The following is a 19,623-nucleotide window of genomic DNA, read 5'->3' as shown; positions in this document are numbered from 1 at the left end:
TATTTTTTAAAAAACCTTTTACTCATTTTACGCAGTTCCAAGTGGTGCTTACTCTGTTCACAGTTTGGTGGAAAACAAATAACCTTCAAATACTTCTGTCTCCATAGATTGTAAGTATACAATACAGATGGAAAAAAAAACCTTAGATTATTTCACTAATGATCACTGGTTTTAGTGATATTCACTGAAGAAACTTTACGACTGTTTACACAGCAACCCACTATCAATTTTAATGGCACACTAAGTTAAAAGTATTAGCACGAAATTAATTCTGATAGATATTGGTGGAATAGTTATTTTTCTTCACAAGACACTAAAAAAGTATCTAATTATATCTCAAGCTTTATGGTTTTCTTATGCTGTGACAGGTGAAGTTTGTAAAAATGGATGAAAAAAAAAAACAACTAATAAGAAGAAACGAAGTTCAACCATACAATCTGCGAGTGAATTTTGCAGTTTTCATTACAGCATTCACCCAAGCTTGTTTCACGATTTAAGCATGCCCCATAACCTTTTTATACGCAAGTATCTCGCCAATACTAAACACATCACATATTGGGAAATTACGTAGAAAAATTTGCATTCCATTGTGTCTACTTGCCACTATACGACGCACATTGATTTACTTTTGTTTAAGTAGTCCAAAAAAAATACTCGAACTAATAAAGTATCCAAGTATACTGAATTCAAGGGTAGCCTAATATCGTTAAGTTTGGAGACTAATTATTACTTATTAACTCTTCGAAAGAAAAAAGTACATTTCTTACAATTTCTTTGCATATTACAACGAAGAATACTAACAGTACAGTGAGTATATATCCGATGAAAAGGTCCTTGTAGTCAAGAAGAGACTAAAGGATAACAGTGACTTATGTAAAGGCAAAATATTACATTTCCAACAATTCGGAAATTATTTCTTCAAGATGTGGAGAAACAGTGTACTCACCCGAAGAAAGAACATCCGTTCAGTGTGTCGACATTATTGGTGATTGATTACGCAGAAATTATCAATTTTTAAGTACTTGAAAAGTAAAAAACAATGCATTCTCTACACGCTGCTCCCCCCCCCCCCAAAAAAAAAAATTAAAAAAGTTTTTAGCCCTTGCTGTTGAACGAAAATGAATTTGAAGTAGACGGGAAGTTCGACCGAGCTTGTTAATGGGTCAACCCGTTAAACACCTTCAAAGGTAGCATTGGCTATACATCTTCCATTTTCTATTTTGAAGCCAAGATGTATAATTGTAGAATGCCAGAGGTTACTCATCTCACCGATGGATAGCAGCAAACAGCCTCCAGCGATTGACATCTACCGGACGAAATTGAAACTTCTACGCGTAATCCTCTTTACTGTCTTTATTTTTACTGCCTCTCAAGTGTTCAAAAGTAACTATTTTATAAAGTAAAAAGTAACATTTCTCACGTGTGATAATTTTACTATTCTGACAGACAATACGAGTAATGAAAATTTTATCTTGTATGAGGACTGATCTGACTTAAAAATATGAAGGAAAATACAACGGGGAAGTTAATCATTACAAATAGGTTTTAGTTATAATAAGTAGGTAGCCCAGTACCCTTCAAAACCCGGTGCAGTAAGCCCGCTGAAATGTCTGGTGATTTGTCCTTATATTATTATACTTACTGCTATTAACCCTTTAAGTGACACGATATAACGATTGGTTGGTTGGATTTGAGTTTAGCAACCCTTTCAGCAGCGAGACTAAATGAGAGATTGACTTACAGCTTAACGTGGGATTCGATGCACACGAGCTGTCGCCGGGAATCGAACCAGGGTCTTCAGCCCCCAGCCTCCGTACGCCCGATATTATGCACAGTACTGCTATAACAGAATGAAAAGTACTCTACTTAAAAGTATAGTTTAGTAGGGGATCCGAATTACATGATCACCACAGGATCTTTATTTAAAAAAAAAAAAAAAAAAGGGGGGGAACTGCCATGGTGCAAAGAGAAAACACGTCAATGAAAAATTTAATGCAAAGACTCCTAAATGGGACATCATTAATGAGTCCTAAACATATGACCATAGGCAAAGTAATTCCACCTTACATCTCAAGATAGTGTATCAAATTATCTGTTTTAATTAACGGAAGAGAAAGACCCCAATTATATACTATAATAAAATAACTACTTAAAGGAAAGAAACTATATAAAATTTAGCAAAAGAAACAAATTGGATACTAAAGGTTATAAAATAAACAAAAAGTAATACAAAGATAGGATGAAAAAACGATAACCAGACAGACAGACACAATCCTGAGGCGTAGCAATCGGCTAATAACCTACTGTGCCAGAAAAACTTGTTTTGATTGACGCAGATGTTTCATTACAGCTGTACGCATAATCGCCTCAAGATGATTCACGCACTTGAAAAAAAAAAAAAAAAAAAAAAAAGCGAATCTTTAATGTGACGAACGACTTGTGGTTTGAATTAACAACAAAGTAGGACTATCAATCTCACGAAAACAACGTCACGCTGTCAATATAATGGGAACTGCTCACAGCTCTGCATCGGTATTGTTACTATTCGTACCAACGACCCCGAAAACTATTAACTGGACATTAATAACGGTAGTTTTGGACTATTCTTACATGTTGCCTTTTACCACTGGTAGAATGTGAAATGGGAAGAAACGGAGAACCCCAAGAAAACCCACTAAAGATAACTCGATGTTGTCTATCATAAACTCTCATAGCCCAGGATCGAACCAACAACCTTTCCCCACAAGACATTAACACTACCACTGAATAACAGCCCAAGAGGTGAAAAGCAGTTAAGGAAAATATGAAGGAGAAAAAACTGGGCCACCTCCATAACTTGTCAATTTGGCAGATTTTGTTTAACCAGTGAAACGTTTACTCTATTCCTTAGCATCTGTAGAAGATGGGATAGCTTCTGAACCCACAGTCATGATTAACACTTTCAATCCTAGGGGTATTTAAATTGACAAAATCCTGTGTCCTGGAGAAAATAAGGGTTATTTTTAAAAATCATATCTCAAGTTTTTACTCTAAACGGTTGAAACTTTCAGAAATAAAAGAAAAAGTACCAATCTACTAGAAGATACCAGTTTCTGAACAAGAGCTATTGAAAAATCACTGCAAACAATAACTTTGTTTATTGGAAAGTAATAATGGTGCAGTTTATGAATGATGATGATATACCTTCTTTAGTTTTCTTTCTACAATGACTGAAAGGCATTCTTGGATCAGATTCGTCAATAGATAATTTACAAAGCACTCAAAATTACTTTCTCAAATAAAAGAGCATACAAAATTCATTTCTGGTTTTTATTTTAAATTTTAAATGGACGTGTCGTTCCCGAACGACACTCGGATTTAACGTAAGTTTACAGCCTGTCGTTCTGGAACTACAGTAGGATTGAAAGTGTTAATATGGATTTAATAAAAGTCATTTGTTTCGTAAATCCTTTCATGTGTATGGAAATGCAATTGAACGGAAACAGCGAACAATGCGTCACATTAGCATTCCAGACAGTCTTTTGTTCGAACGGTAACTACACAGGTACAAGTTTCCACACAATTACTATGAAAACACTATGTCATTAAGTCAAACTGAGGACAAGTGAACTTGACCGTGTTAACCCTCACATAATAAGCAAAAACAAACTTTGCCTTTAATGTGCTTGTTTTTTCGGCAATTTCTAAACTTTAGACATAACGGAATAAACCTAATTTGGACGCTTGACGTCTTTGCTCCGTTATAGCTCTGTCAACCTACGACGTTAATGGAATACAAACATTTGCTTGACCTTGAACAGCAAGAGAAAGCGAAGTAGCTTCATAATAGCCCACGGTCTTTTATTACCTATCAACACTGATGCACATGTCAAAATCTATTGATCGATCAACCCCCAAGTATATAATACAAACAGTTAACAGGCAGTGAAATATGAAGATATCGTGACAGAATTTTAATACGAAACCCACGAGAGATGAATAACTGCGGTACGGAAAATGCAAATTCAATACTGGGTTAAAGAACCTTAAAAGAAATCGCCTCGCAAAGGCTTATTTTCGTGGCAATCTCCACTTCAAAACTTCCTTTGAAAGTCTCTTTTGGTTCTTGTCTCGAAATTAAAGCTCTAACGCAACTCGAAGTACGAACAACTGTCAGCAAGATCTGTTTTTCCTCACAATATAACAAGACATATTATAACGTTACCAACTATAACATCACACACTATTTTTCCCTCCCAACACTTTACAATAAACTACAGGGTGGATGAAAAATAACCAGATTTTAGAAACTGTTACAAATGCTGTAATCTTGACTATGAAAAACATATACATGTCCGTTGCATATGAAAAAATATGTTAAATTTTAACCTAGACACCTGTGTTGTTAACCAGCTTCCTCAAATGGCCAGGTATACAACTGATACTTTTCTGCAGAAAATCAATTGGGATGTTGGCAATATCTCCTGAATTTTACCGTATCTTCCCAGTGTATTCTGTAAGCAACAATACTATTCACAATAATTAAATCAAATTGAAGAGATGGATTTGGAATCTTTGCCCTGAAACATTTATTTATCTATACATATTTGTGAGCATTACCGGCATCCATTGCCTTACGCTCGTCACGTATGAGATTACTTCCCTCACTGAGCATACTATCCGGGGAAAAGGGAAGAAAAAGAAATAGGGAAAGAAGGAATCGGCCCGGGACCTGTATATTATGTAGCATTTGCTTGGTGTAAATGAGGAAAACACAGGAAAAAACTCATTCAGATGGCAGGCCTGATAAAGCTCTTACATCTTCTAGACCGAGTGTCCCTACCGGGAATCGAACCCGGGATCGTACACACCACTGTCTCAAAAAAAAAAATGTATCAATCGTCAGAAAAAAATTGAGCAGTTCTTAATTTATTTTATTCTTTATTAAGACACACTAACAGAGTTCACACTGAAATTGTGATATTGATTTCCCTGACTTTCCCTATTTGAGTAAGTAAATTTTCCCAGATCCATGACACTGCAATCATTTATGGTTAGGGTTTAGAAAAAGAAATCTTGAATCGGCTTCCACTACCTCCATAGCTCTCCACTGATCTTTCCATTTTTTAAATTCCGTTTATTTTCTTACTGTAAATACTTATTAGTCAATTTCTGTACTTGAAATACAAAACCAAATAGCATACCAAAAATAATTATATAAACTAACGATATCTTTAATTTTCGGCGTTCTAAATACATTCATCAACATAAACAACTACACATATATTTGGCCCATCTCTAACTACAATCCAAGAAAAAAAAATCTGCTTTTCTTCTTCTGATTAGAATCAGAAATTAGATTTCTGAGCTTTCGGCTTCTATAGCCATTTAGCCCGTCACCGTCACTTATGAGGGATAACGTCGCTCGGTGATCACGCTATCCGAAGAAAAAGAAAGAAGGAAGCGACCTGAGATCTGTATGTTAGGTACCATCTCGGCGTTTGGCTGGTGTGAATGAGGACAACCCAAGAAAGCATAACGACGGCTGGTCTCAAAAAGCTCACATTTTTTCGACCGTGTCCGCACCTGTACTGTAACATCTGATTTCCAGATTTAACTTCTTCCCCTTCCAAAGCTAAACACACTCTTCGGTGCTGCTCAAGCTTTTTAATTTCCAAAGGTAACTTTCTTTTGCCTCCTTATATTTTTGAATCTATCTTGATTCCTTCAGGTATCTCATCATATCTTCTGTGAGTAGGCATTTAAAAAGAACGAAAGAAACCCTTATTATTTTATGAAATATAGTAATTTCCTTGACTCTCGTCATGTTCTGAAGCATTTCCCTACTCTTCCCTGACTTTCACAGTCAGTTTGAACCCCGCTTAATTTCCCTCTTCAGAAACATGCTCCCAATAATGAACCTTTCCCAACAGTTAATACATGTAGTTTTTCAGCAAAGTTTCGAAATCCGTTTCTTCAATTTCACTGAATAACTGAATATCGTCCCTTCTTACAAACTACTTTGGAAAGACAGGGAAACATACCGCTATCTACCGATAATTACCACTCCTTTAAATTCACCTTAGGGATAGCAAGCCTGAGCTGTTGCAGAGATGGCGTGGGTCAATGAAAACTTGACCTATTGACCCACCACCCACCAAAACCATCGTCATGAACTCCGATCCATGATCCACGCCCTCCCTCCTCTCAAGTGAATAAGGAGTTTATATTTGTAATAAAACAAGGCTGTGAAATTATTACTAATCGGAATTTCAATTTCTATGGTGAAATTTCTACGGTCAATCGCTCAAGCACCGCTCTGTTACAATGCCTGTGGATCTGACCTTCACGATATAAAATGGTAAAGTGTTGGCTAAATTGCGATGAATTTCAATTTAGTTATCATATATAATTATTTCCTTGTTGAATAACCGATACATTTTCAGTGGAAAACAATGAAATTTGAAAGTCTCAAATCAAGATAAAGTAGGGCAACGCAAAGAAAGTTTAAAATTCGACTGTCTCGGAAACCAATTAATCCTGTTGCTACTATTATAATTACAAATATCAATATCCAAAAGTGCCTTCACTTAGCTATACTCATCTCAGGTACGTAAACAGAAACATAATTGAAAAGAGAAAAATGGAGGCCTTGAAAGTAAATCATAGACAAATTCACCAGTGTTCAGAAGATGCTATCTACAATGCAATGAGCAGACTGGGTCGGTGGGCCTGAGTGGGTCACGTCCTATTGATCCACGATCCACTCACAAATCTTAACCCACTTGACCCACTCCATCTGTGGTTAATTGGCGTACGCCGCAAGACGTTAATGAGCGTGCGATACAGAAGAGTGCAAAGACTCACTGAGGATATCGAGCCCAAGCTCTTCTGAGTGCGAACCTCAGATTAGTAAACCTCATTGAGATTAGTGAGCAAGAGCCTCATTTATGATAATGTGCCTCAGCCCGAAACTTCGAATGCACTCTGCTACAACGCAAGAGTACAAAGGATTACAACCTCATCACTGAATCACCGTCCTCACCAGAGATGTTGCAAAAACCATGTTTTAAAAGAAAACTGGTTGGCCAAGTGATTTCGCGAACAGACGTGTGCGTGTAGTACTGAAAACAGTTTGATGCAACTATGAAATTTCGTTAGCCTCAGAGACGAAATAACGCAGTTTAAAAAAAAAAAAATGCAAAAGTCCTCCGAAGCCAAAGAAAACAAAGTGTTTTTGAAGACAACGAAGAAAGCAGAATCGATTTTTCGAGCGCAGACAGAGCGTCAATGTAGTTGACCTGATCTGCTAGAAAGTTATTTCTGTGGATGCATCTACAGAAGAACATAACAATTTGCTCTTTCCTTGATTATTTGTTTAGTTAAACAAGCGCGTACTCAGTGGCACATTCTAATTAAGACTCGCATCGAAGAATTTCAGGAAACTCATCCTTAAACCGTCAAGAGCTCTACCAAATGGTCTACAGTAGTTAACATACGTTTCTCTTTTAGAATCTTTTATTATATTGCATGTAGTACTACAGGATATAAAGGCGAAATTACATCGTGTCTAAGAAACTTTCCTTGATATTTACAAGCACTAGGCCTAATTTACTACTATTTTTTTGGTACAGTTTGTTAAAATTGCACAATATATATATATATATATATATATATATATATATATATATATATTCCCAAGAAGGCACGCATCCAAGGGGGCTATAACGGTTATAGCCCCCACCTTAACGCTCAGGTATACACTGGATAAAATTAGCTTCAATCTAACTTTACCATGGATAAAGCGGCAAACTATGATTTAGCCCCTCCCTTCGTCATATCCTGGATCCGCCGCTGTTCCCAAGCGCATTCACCAAATAACTTCCTTTTCTGGACTACATTTCGTTTGCAAGCTTAATTTAATATCATCTTACTACATCCTGCTAAATGTCATCTTTAATTTAACGTTAAGGTATACTATGTATTTCTAGAGCATGAACGGTGAGAGTTTACAGCTGTAAGAAGCAAAATTTACTATTGTTAAATAACCGCAAAAGGAACTTGCCATACTAAGTGCAGCAGGTACTCTCTGCAATTATTTATAATGCCTTCAATGGCATTTATTCATAAATTTTGATTCTTATAATACGAACTCACAGTTAATGCTCTACAAATATAGCATACTTTTTTGGTCACGAAAAGAATACACTACAATTGTATGTAGAAGACTCGGTGGAAATCAATAAAAATTGGTGAGAATTATTATTATTCAAATGTGAGCATTTAATGCTGCATCTACGCCAGATGATTAACAAACTTCTTTTAAAAGTTGTTTTACGCCTCACGATTTTTCCGTATATGCTAAAGGAGACTGTGATTATGAGAATGAGCCCATTTAAAAGTATAAAACATTGATTGGATTTGAGTTTAGTGTCCCGTTCAGCAGCAAGGCTAGGGAGACGTGGATATACAGCTTTACATATGACATGGGTTTCCCCTGGGAATCGAACCCGGGTGTCCCACGCTAAAGGCGCGTATCGCTATCCACATAGCCACGAAGAACTTTAAAAGTGTGAAAGAACTGGTGGAATGAGGATGAGGGAGAAAACTTACGAATTCCCAGAAAATCCACGGAGATTACGTTACCTAGGCATGGAATTAAACCAGAAACAGTTTGCGCGCCACACAAGAGTTCTACAACTGACTCACCATGCAACCTCAAGGAAAGAAAATGTTAGCATAATATAACAAGACTGTATTCCATATATTTAAGGAAAACTGACACTTCGATATTTGCAACATCTGCCCACTGAAATATAGAAGAGAACAAGCGAAGTACGCATAATAGTTTAAAAAAAAAAAAAAGCATTATTTTCCCTAAGACTTACCTTTAATTGCTCTGTCAATGACGTCATTTACCAGTAAAGGTTGATATTTAAAAAGTCAAATGTTTTTACTATGTCCAAGGAACTGATTTAGAACTTTGCATACTTTAGGAATCAAAATCCTGTACTCTATAATATTTAACAACCTTGCGTATCAGGTCAAAGTCTCTCAGCATGCTACGTCTAATCTTGATTGGATAATTTATATTTTCGGAAAAGATACATAAAAAGGACTCAAAATTTGACCTTCCATAAACCAGAAATCGCAAGACCGCACAACATATTTCACAAGCAGAACGAGGGCATCATGCCAAGTTTGATTCCGATCGGATAAGTTCGGTTACTTTTCCAGGAAAAATCAAATGAAGGACGAAAAGGAACTCGGAAAAAGATTGCAAAGCACACAACTTTTGTACCTTTCACTTAAACTTAACGAAAAGTTCATCTGCGGGTTAACACGTTCGTGAGATGCTCGGGCTCGTTCTAGCAGATGGTCTGTGGGTAAGGTAATTTTCTTATGACCAGTCTATAGTGGCGGTTTATGTCTATGAATCGGTCCCTCGTAAAATCCTCCGTGTTCCATATATGGGACGTTGGTAGCCAACGTATTAAAGACGTGTCTGTCGTTTTGCAGCTTTAAGAATTTAGAATGCTGTCCATGTATACCCGAGAAACGGGCATTTACAATGATGATTTATCTGGAAAATAGGCCAAGAGTAGACGTGAGTTCAGTGGTGCGGTTCCTTTGGGCTTGAAACATGATATTTGCTAACATTCATAGGAAGATTGTGGAAATATATGAGAAGTCAATTTCAAGGCAACATATAGAAGTATTGTTAATAAACAGTGCTTTGAAACCCGATGAATCATTTAGGCCAACCCTGTATATATACTGTCTTGTTACCAAAAAGAAAAATAATATGCATATGCTAGTACAATTTCTCGTTCGATTAAGTTAAGGAAAGGATACTGTATACAGCATTTTGATGAACATAAACAGTACTACACAGTACTGAAAGAAAAAATCGGAATAGATTACACAAAATGCATCTCAATGATGAATTTTTACTGTACCATTTGTAATCACTTTGATCAATTTCTCAAGAGTATATAAAACATTACGTGAGAGACTAGTATTGTTAATATTGTACTCGGGATAGCTGCGATCAAACTATTCTTTCAGTATGTTCTTCACGAGTTAGTCCCTCAAAGCGAATGCCATTTACACGTTTAAACCCTGACCAATTTCACTCCAATCTTGCATTCTTATTGAAACTAATTACACACCAGTTATTTATATTTGTAACTATGCACTAGAACTCATATCTTATACTGTATTTTAGTTTCCTATAATGTCTACAATGGTACCGTAAGATGAGATTATCCATCACATACAAACAAACACACATCACAAAACCAGAATCATAGATTAAATTCTCTATTGTAATGCAAATTGCTCTCAATCGTACGGAACCTGGCATCAAACTACAGGCCAATGAATCTAGTCGGAAGCCTTGTCACCCAAATCAGCTTAAAAGATGATAAAATAGCTACTCTGTGTCCACATGAAAAATTATTTTTTAAAAATAAAAATAAAAATAAAAAAAAAGAAACCTAAAATGTTTTCACCAAAAGATACTGTATGTTCTCATAATGCAAAGAAAAAACAAAAGGTATACATCATGAGCTAAATTCATGAGCAATGACACCGATTACAGGACTTTACTGGTTTGTTATACAGAACTTCTTAGAAGAAAAGAAAAACAGCTTTTTCAGTCAAACAGTAGATAACCAGACAATCGAACAATGAAAAAAAAAAAAAACACACACACACACACAAACACATACAGACACACATTTCCTTAACGAGCACTTTCACTGCATATCTTCTTGTTGTTTCATTGTTCCTACACAAAAACAAGTAATTTTCCACTACAAACAGCGATTTCACCTCTATAGTTCTAATTTTCCTTGGTAACCAAGTAATATGACATACCTATGTTTTATTATTATTTTCCTCGAGGCTAAATGTCAATTGAATGAATTTATATTCTCATGTAGGGACAAAAAAAAAGTTCTAAATTTTGTAGAAGTTACGTCTCGTCTGGATTCTCGGAAGGCTATCATCGTCTCGTCTCATTTTTTAAATTTATATATATATGCTTAATTTGATCTAGAAGTTATCAATCCTTTCACGAAAGATGAGGTACAACAACATTTAAACCAAATTTATTATTGGAGTATATTGTGTAATGACTGTATCTTTAACCCTTCCCAATTATGGCTTTTTAAAGGTAAATTATAGACTTCCAGTGAAGCAGCTGCATCATCATCCCTATTTATCCTAGGATCATAGCTCGTACCTCACTTTCTTCAGAATAGAACACCTTCCAAACGGTATCATTCACATTTCCCTATCATGTCCTTGAGGTGGGAAATCTTGAGGGAAATCTGATTTTTTTCCCCAAATGTAGATCCCCTCTGGACTTCCCTCTGTGTTAACGCATATCTCAAAATCAACAGAAAAATATTATAGGGTGTACTAAAAGTAAAGCTTCTATCTTGAATAGTTAGGACAGAAAAAAAAAAAAACAATGAGCTAAGAACATCCCCACAATGCTCCAGATGACCCGGATGTAATACAAAAATTTCCTGAGACATCTCTATCCTAGGATTATGGTTTGTACATCATTCTCTTCAGAACAGGCCAGACTTTCAAACGGTACCATTCAAATGTCTCCATCACATAGCTGAGGCGGAAAAATCGCGAAAAAGGGGATTTTTGTTAAACCTTTTTGCCATTCTGGACGCCTTTTTGTTTTAACGCACAGATCTGAAACAAATCTGAATAATAGTAAGTGACGCACTGAATGTATGTGCAAAATTTCAATCTTCTAGGTGCAAAAGAAAGAATGTCAAAAAAAAAAAAAAAAAAATACAGTGGGCATAACAAAAAATATTTTTTAAACTTATGACGTCATCACACCCTAAGTCTCGATGCAGAACGTCGTGAAAGCATATATAACGTGTTCTACAATGCCTTCAGGCTTGAAAAAGTAGAAAGAAAAAAAAAAAAACGAAGTACAAAACCTTTATTGGTACTTTTTCTAATCGAATAATGAATATTCTACCCTATCACCTAAAAAAACAGGTGATATAATTTAAAAGGGTTAAGCGTTGATAAATGTTTTTCATTATTTCGTATTACTTTATGAATTTATACGTGTAGATTTTATACTTTGAATCACGTAACAAAAACAGTGTTTGACACCTAAGACTTCACTCAACTAGTGTAGCTCACAAAACTCCAAAAATGCCTCGCCTCGTCTCGAAGGCAACAATAATCTCATGCTTACATTCTTTAGGCTAAAAAATACTAAGGATCAATGGAAGTGAATGATTATGAAAGAATTCCTGGAAAGAGGATGTAGGATGTAACGGGAGAAACTCGAAAATATCCACGCACACGATGTCGTCTAACATAGTGTTACCAGATCACCCGTTTTCACCGGGTCCACTCGTTTTTGAGACACTATTTCTTCCCTCGTTTAATGTTAACTAAAATGCTAAAAATTCATCCATGTTTTTCTACAGCACAATCCTTGCTTTTTTTCCCCAGCACCAAGAAAGAAAAAATAATTATTGCACTCTGCTTACTGTATACAGGGCCGACCCTAGATAATTCGCAGCCCCGTGCAATGGCATTTGTGCTCTCCTTTCTCCAGGAAGAACAAATCTTATAAGCCAAGATTTTAAGTATGTTACCCCATCATGAACAACAAAGGGGAGAAAGAAAAAGCACTCTCACTCAAAGGTCTAAACACTACAAATATAATCTTGTTGTGTTAGTGAAAGATAAAGCAAACACACCTGCAGTGAAAAGATTGGAATCCTTCATATAGAATTCAATATCGAGCTTCAATCTCAATACATCAGTTTGCAATTCCAGTGCAACTAGCTCTTTTATCTTTATTTCTTCATTTTCTTCTACATCTGCTAAAAATATTTTTTAAAAAAACTGTTTCCACCTTCCATGATAAGGCACTACTTTGTGACAGACACTAGTTTTCATATCAAAACTGTGGCAACTAACTAAATGGAACATGTGTTCTCTACTGTTCGAGAACAAAGTTTTTACATTGGACAACAATCTTAAGCAATTCATACTGCGATTTGTTTGACCATTTGCTTTAGAACTGTCCATGTGACCTTAAACTTATGCGATCTAAAAATGATTTATGAATGAATCATAGCATTAAAATAGGGCAGCTTGTAAATTTAACTATCATCATCATGAAATATACTTGCAACACAAGAAATATTTATTTTAAATAATATAGTTATGACAGGTGTTGCACATATGGTAGAGCCTGTCCTAAAGCTACGTTACATCTACATGAATATATAAAAATTTTAGTAGGATTAGAACATTTTGTCTGTTATGCACTAAAGCTTTTCGCTAAGTTCACCCCACCTTTTGGAATTTTAAAGAATCAGACAATCAATGCCAGTAATGTACGTAGAAAGTAGGCCAAATATTACCTACAAAGCTATTTTATATTAGCTAAATTATTTTCCAGAGCTTTCGTATAGTGTATAAATTTGGGTGCTAAAGAACTATGACGCGAAACTGCGCACCCAAACTTCTGGTCTGTAAGAAAAGGTTTGGAAATAGTTAACAAGACTAAATATAAACGAGAATGCTCGGTCTCGGAAACAGTTGGTAGAGAAAAACTAAGATATTAAAAGTAACGTAAGTAAAGATCAATTGGAAGAGAGTAGTTAACTCAGTCACTACTGACGAATCGTCTTGAGGAAATACATCGAGTGACGATATGGAAAAAGGTGACAGTTAAATTTTCAGTGCACTTTTATATTGCATAGTTGGAGATGAAAATAGAAAAACAAAGTAACTGTACACTCACTATCTTCGTCACAAATTCTTATCCAGCGTCATATTTCTCAACGTTAATAATTTCACGACAGATTTGCATTTATAATCGTTCAACGACAGGGTTACTAGTGATCTGGACAAATCTATTTCCCTGACTTCTCACTGATCTTTGGCAGGAACTTCCCTGCCTTTCATGACAGGTGTCGAATGACGTTGGCATAAATAACGGTGAATATTTATACATGAGAAAACTTATTCTATAGAGACAAATAGTAATCAACTGCTCATACGTATATTCCATAAAAATCTGAGCAACGTCTCATTCTGTGGTCACTAGTATCTACCCACAAGAAAAAAAAAAAAAACAATAAAAACCAATTAGGTATCATAGTGGTTAGATAAGCTGAAATTGGTGTACTATTAATGTTACAAAAAGTATATTTTACAAACTCTCCCTGATTTCCAGTCTTTTCCCCTGAGCTTCCACCACCTGCACCATTTTCCCTGATTTCCCTGACCAGTAGGAATCCTAAACGAGATCACACATTGATAACTTTGTTATACGATAAAGAAACAGAAGAACACTGCTTTGCCCATCGAATCCAAAAAATCATAACGAAACCAATATTCTCGAAAGAAATAATTAGCGTCGGTCTGACCACACCGGAAAAAATGAAATGAAATCTTTGAGTTTTACGTCCCACGGTTATGCCGGTTAGGCTAAAGGAGACGGTGATGATGAGTAATGAATGAAATGGTGGAATGAAGAAAGTGGGAGGAAACGGGAGAACCCCGAGAAAACCCACGCACACGGTGTTTGTCCACCACAAAGTTCACTTGGCGGGGGCTGGGATCGACCACACCGGAGTGTAACTTCTTTTCACCAGAGAGTAGTTAAATGTTAAGACAATTTCCTAGAGAGAAAGCCAAATATTTTAAAACTATATAGTAAAATAATCTGCTCAAAACCCCCTCACCCACCCGCTTTTTAGCTTGAAAATATTGTAACCAGAGACGCCTACAGAATTATTTCCAAGGGCAAGGAGAGAGAATAATATGACACGCAATCGCAAATACATATACACAAACATTGATGCTTGCGTGCACATAATAGTTCATGCACAACAGTAATTATTTATGCACACTGCATAATTTTATTAATTACAGTATTCAATATAAATATAATAAATACTATCATGTGTAAGTAAGCAAATTAATAGTATTTTGACATGTATTTGCAAGAACTGACCAACCATCAAAAATCTAGAAGGGAGTAATGACCCTATTTTCATCCTCCGAGCACACTTGGTAACCCAATCCAACAAGAACTCACATGGCTTGGGTCGAGAGCAGTGCCGGATTTAAGTATAAGCTAAACAAGCTATAGTTTAGAGCCCAACTCTCTTGAAATGCCCCAGAAAATTCAAAGGACGAAGCTGGATATTTTATTTCAAAAATATAAGATAAAACACATAAAATAACCCCCTTCCCACACACACACCATTACATATACACACGCATACATACATATTATAAAACAGTGTTTCGTGTTGTGTAGGCTCTTAAGATGTAAGTAATACGGCTACTCCTGCTAATATTCTCCCTTAAGTATCGCTTGCTTACTAATTTGTGTCTAGAATACCTACGTTCTGCATAGGCTGGTTACATGGCCTATCTATATTAGGTCCACCAATTACCATATATATTCAACACAACAGCGAACAGCTCGACACAAAGAGCCTCATTTCTTTGAATAGCTTAGGACCTCACCAAACATAAATCCGACTCTGGTCAAGAGTAGAGTGATTATCTGACAAAACTGTTTCTCCATCAGTATTACACTTCATTTGATATTCAAATTTAAATGAAAACTAAACAAAACCTCCCGAGACTTGAAGCTCATAGAGGGCTATGGCACACACACTGATATTGCACTGATGATGCCAGAATAGTATTAGCGCGGGATGTAGTCACCACATTAACTGTTACTACACGTACTTCTGGTTTTCTATACTAGAGTTTCATATTCCTTTTACTCAAGCAAACCGCTAACTGCCTCAATTTTGACTAATGACTGAATATTACGTGTCCACACCGGGAATCAAACATAGGGCCACTTTGTTAACATCCCTAAAACTAACTGTATAATGAGCAGACTACAAACCAAGGTTAGAAGTGTGTCTCCAAAGACAGAGGCACAGAAACAGTGACACTTCCAAATTTAAGTATATACCAAAATAAAACAGTTTGCGATACGAGAATAATGAACTTAGCCCAACTTAACGACAGTGCATACGAAGGAAAGCACAAAATATGCAATATATCGAAGCAACGTTGCTTGTTGAGGCAGTGTTAGAAGACTGTATCATACTGCGACAAAACGATCTTCTCAATTTATCAAGTTATTTATGATATAACATAGGAAAAAATGCGAGAAGTTAAGTATTGGGAATCGGTCCACCATTACCACAATTCCATTAATGTACAGTTTATTTCGAAGTCCCACATGCTTCTCTCAACCGCCGAAAAAGGACTTCACTACCGTTATTAGCCTAAGGGTTTAAGCAAACTAAGACTTCTCCATAGGTTCTTTCAGTTTGGATTGCAAAGAAGGAATTTTCACCATATAATCTCAGGATTAATGCAGAAATCAGAATATTGCAGCTTGCACAGCCTACTTCACAAAATATAGATGTTCGAGCGAAAGGGGTTAGAAGCCTCGCAGGGCTCGTTGTCTTCTACCTTTATCACAATTTAGACAAAAATAGGGTATTATACTCGGTTCTCGAGCCACGAAATGAGTCGGGAGAGATTCTAAATGCCATCTACAGAAACATATGCAGGTATTCTCATGTCCAAAATTATTATCGCGTGTCTATAAATGTGTTGTTGTAGGAATAAAATTTGATAACGAATTCGCCCGGTTATTTCTTATAATGTTAGTATGTATAATCGGCAAAGACATGGATGTCACACATTTCATGTCAAAAAAGCAGTAAATAAGAACAATAAAACAAAAATAAAACTTTCTTGGGTAATAGTTAAGAACAGCTACTTCTCATCTCCCGTGCACGATGATACATCTTACTGTTGCACTACCTAAACACCCTAAGTACAAGGGCAAGAACTCAGTCTATTACCTACTTTTTAACATCCTAGATAGTCACTGAATAATTCCTGAAAGTATGGCGTTTCTCGTCCTTCCCTAAATGGGAAGTACGGCTCCTTAACTATAACCCTTTCTTGTCCATTTAGCAACATTTTGTTTTGCTCATTCTAACTTTCTTATTTATAACTTTTCCCACGAAATTTACCACAAATATACATTTCCCCATTATACGCATAGTATCAGTACAAAAAGTACCCTGCAAAATCATTATTAAATTATATTCCTACCAGAAGATAATTATAGATATGCGACAATAATTAGAGTCAATTTATAGAAAAGTGAGGATTTCGCGGTGGGGAATCTGGACTTCCAAGATCTACCTCCTACGTACGGTCCCTGTACATACGGCATTAAATATGACAAAACACACTAAATGTAAAACTGTGCGTAGAATTTACGAAAACATGAGACAGTCCTATGATTCACGAAGAAAGCAGTCAAAATGGACAGAACTACGCAAATACTGAAAAAAGTGGGGGGACACGGACCAATATTTGAACTCACAATCAGAAACAAATATACTGCCACTCGGGATCGAATCCGAGTCACCAGCACAAGAAGCTAAAGCTGAACATTCTTTACACGCATCGTCAAAAACGTACTTATAAATTGTAGATGTATAATAAAAAAAAAGTAAGTTCTGCAATTACGAAATTAAACGCATCGACTTTGAAGTACAAAAACAAAAGACTTTGATATGTTACTTCGTTACATACAAATGGTACTAAGTATTATTAATCTATTTTACACTAGTTTCCACTATGTATTCAGGGAGATAATCATCCATACTAGAATTTCAACTTCACTTTTCAGCTGTTTTATTATCTGCTTACCTGTTGTTACAACGAACGGTACAGTTAGTCATCACCCAGTGTTATATCAGCTGGGCGTTGAGATTGGTTCAACCACACAGCTGATTGATTTATTTCAGCAAGTGACTTACCGATAACACAGCAATCAAATCTTAATTTCGCTCCTCCTGAGTTAACTGTATATTTGTATTACTCCATAACGTTAAGTCTTCTTCGCACACAATAATTGTTATTTCACGCACTGACTTGATTATTATTTATTTCTCAAACCATTCTAGCACAAGCTGGGAGACACCACCACTACTACGCATAGAATGTCACAATCAGAAGGTTCAGTACCGATTCTTTCTGTCCGTGCAACAACACAGTCTCACTAGTGTTGCCAACTACAATTATAATATAATACCAAATTGCACTACGCAAACTACCATAGCAAAATTAACTGTTACGGGTGTTCAGATCCGCTCATTTTTTTTTTTTTTATTATTATTATTTTGCGAACTATTGCGGAACTATATCTCTGCGTAATTATTCAATTAGAGAGTGATAACGATATCTTCATCATTATAAAAAGAGTTAAGTCTTCAAATCAGTTATGACGTTGCAGATTTAGACGATAAACTCCGGAAGAATTAAGATAATCTTGAAAAAAGTATTCAGTGCCTGTTAGAAAATTACGCAACGAATCTTACTGCTGCTCGATGACTTTCCAATAATAATAATAATAATAATAATAATAATAATAATAATAATAATAATAATAATAATAATGTTTATTTCTGTGTCATGAAGAGTCAGTCTAATGCCAAAAATACAGCATCTTATCAGACCTACTGAGACAAGAAAACAATGACGATTAAATAAAATACTATCGGAGTAAACAATAATTACTTTTCAAATTAATACCAATTATTTTAGTCTCAAAATAGATACAGCGTCAACAATATTACAAATAATATTTGTCAAACTTCAAAATTTATGCTTCTGTATTGATAAAAATAGAAGTTTCAAATTAGATTAAAACAATGACCAATTACAGAGTTTGGATTCAAAGGAACTCATGCTGATACATTTCTCGTATTACACATTGGTATCCTTGTACCTATATTATGTAAACATTATTCATTGTGGTAACTATTGTCTAGTATTTTGTGAATAAAATAGCTTTCAATAAATTTTCTCCTATAATAATAATAATAATAATAATAATAATAATAATAATAATAATAATAATAATAATAATAATAATAATACAGTATAACCTCGTTAATACGAACTCGCTTAAGCCGAACACTCGGTTAGGACGAACAAAATTTCGGTCCCGGCATCGCTGTACGTTATCTTATAGGAAGTTTTATCGGTTAACACGAATTTCGGTTAGCACGAATTACGAACTAATTTTTAGTCCCTTGAGTCAGTAAATGTTTTCCTTTAACACGAACTTTCAATCCTTAGTTTTCAGATCATTATTTCTATTTTAGATTTCACTCCAGATCAGTTTTTGTCATACAGTATTTATACAGACAAAAATTGCTTTGTAAATAAGAGAAAAACCAGAAACGGGTATCTTTCCTCTCTTATGAGGTGTTGATTCTGTCCTCCGTCAAGCGCTGAACATGCAGGTGCTTGGCAGACGAGCTGCTGACAGCTCGAGACAAAACAACTTCCCTCCCCTGTAACTCCAAACTAGTGACAGCAGTCATAAATACCTTTCCGTTACTAGCGGTACCCAACCGGCTAGCGGAGATGTCAATTTTATAACTTGACCTTGATTTTCTGCGTGGAAACTTTTTTTTTTTTTTTATCTTCGAAGATAGGATAATAAGCTTACTGTAGTGTTTTCACTTTTCAGAGGATGGTACCGAGACCGAAACTAGTCTCGAT

At 35.7% G+C, this 19,623-nt stretch overlaps 1 protein-coding gene across 4 annotated transcripts in view; it reads right to left on the bottom strand.

Annotated features, from left to right (window-relative positions):
- Positions 1–19,623, bottom strand: part of LOC145671359 (dnaJ homolog subfamily B member 6-like) — a 169,085-nt gene that overhangs the window by 110,135 nt on the left and 39,327 nt on the right. Inside the window, exon 1 of one of the 4 annotated variants that reach the window (XM_081740421.1) lies at positions 17,871–18,046. The exons of the other annotated variants lie outside the window; for them this stretch is intronic. The gene's annotated coding sequence lies outside the window, so the exon portion shown is untranslated. Of the gene's footprint in view, positions 1–17,870; positions 18,047–19,623 lie in introns of those variants that run through there. 4 annotated transcript variants of the gene reach the window in all.

Source organism: Thermobia domestica, chromosome 15 (genome assembly GCF_964235325.1).
Source record: "Thermobia domestica chromosome 15, izTheDome1.hap1.1, whole genome shotgun sequence".
In the NCBI taxonomy this organism is placed as follows: Eukaryota; Metazoa; Arthropoda; class Insecta; order Zygentoma; family Lepismatidae; genus Thermobia; species Thermobia domestica.
The sequence above is the reverse complement of the archived record's forward strand: the minus strand, read 5'-3'. Positions and strand labels throughout refer to the sequence as shown.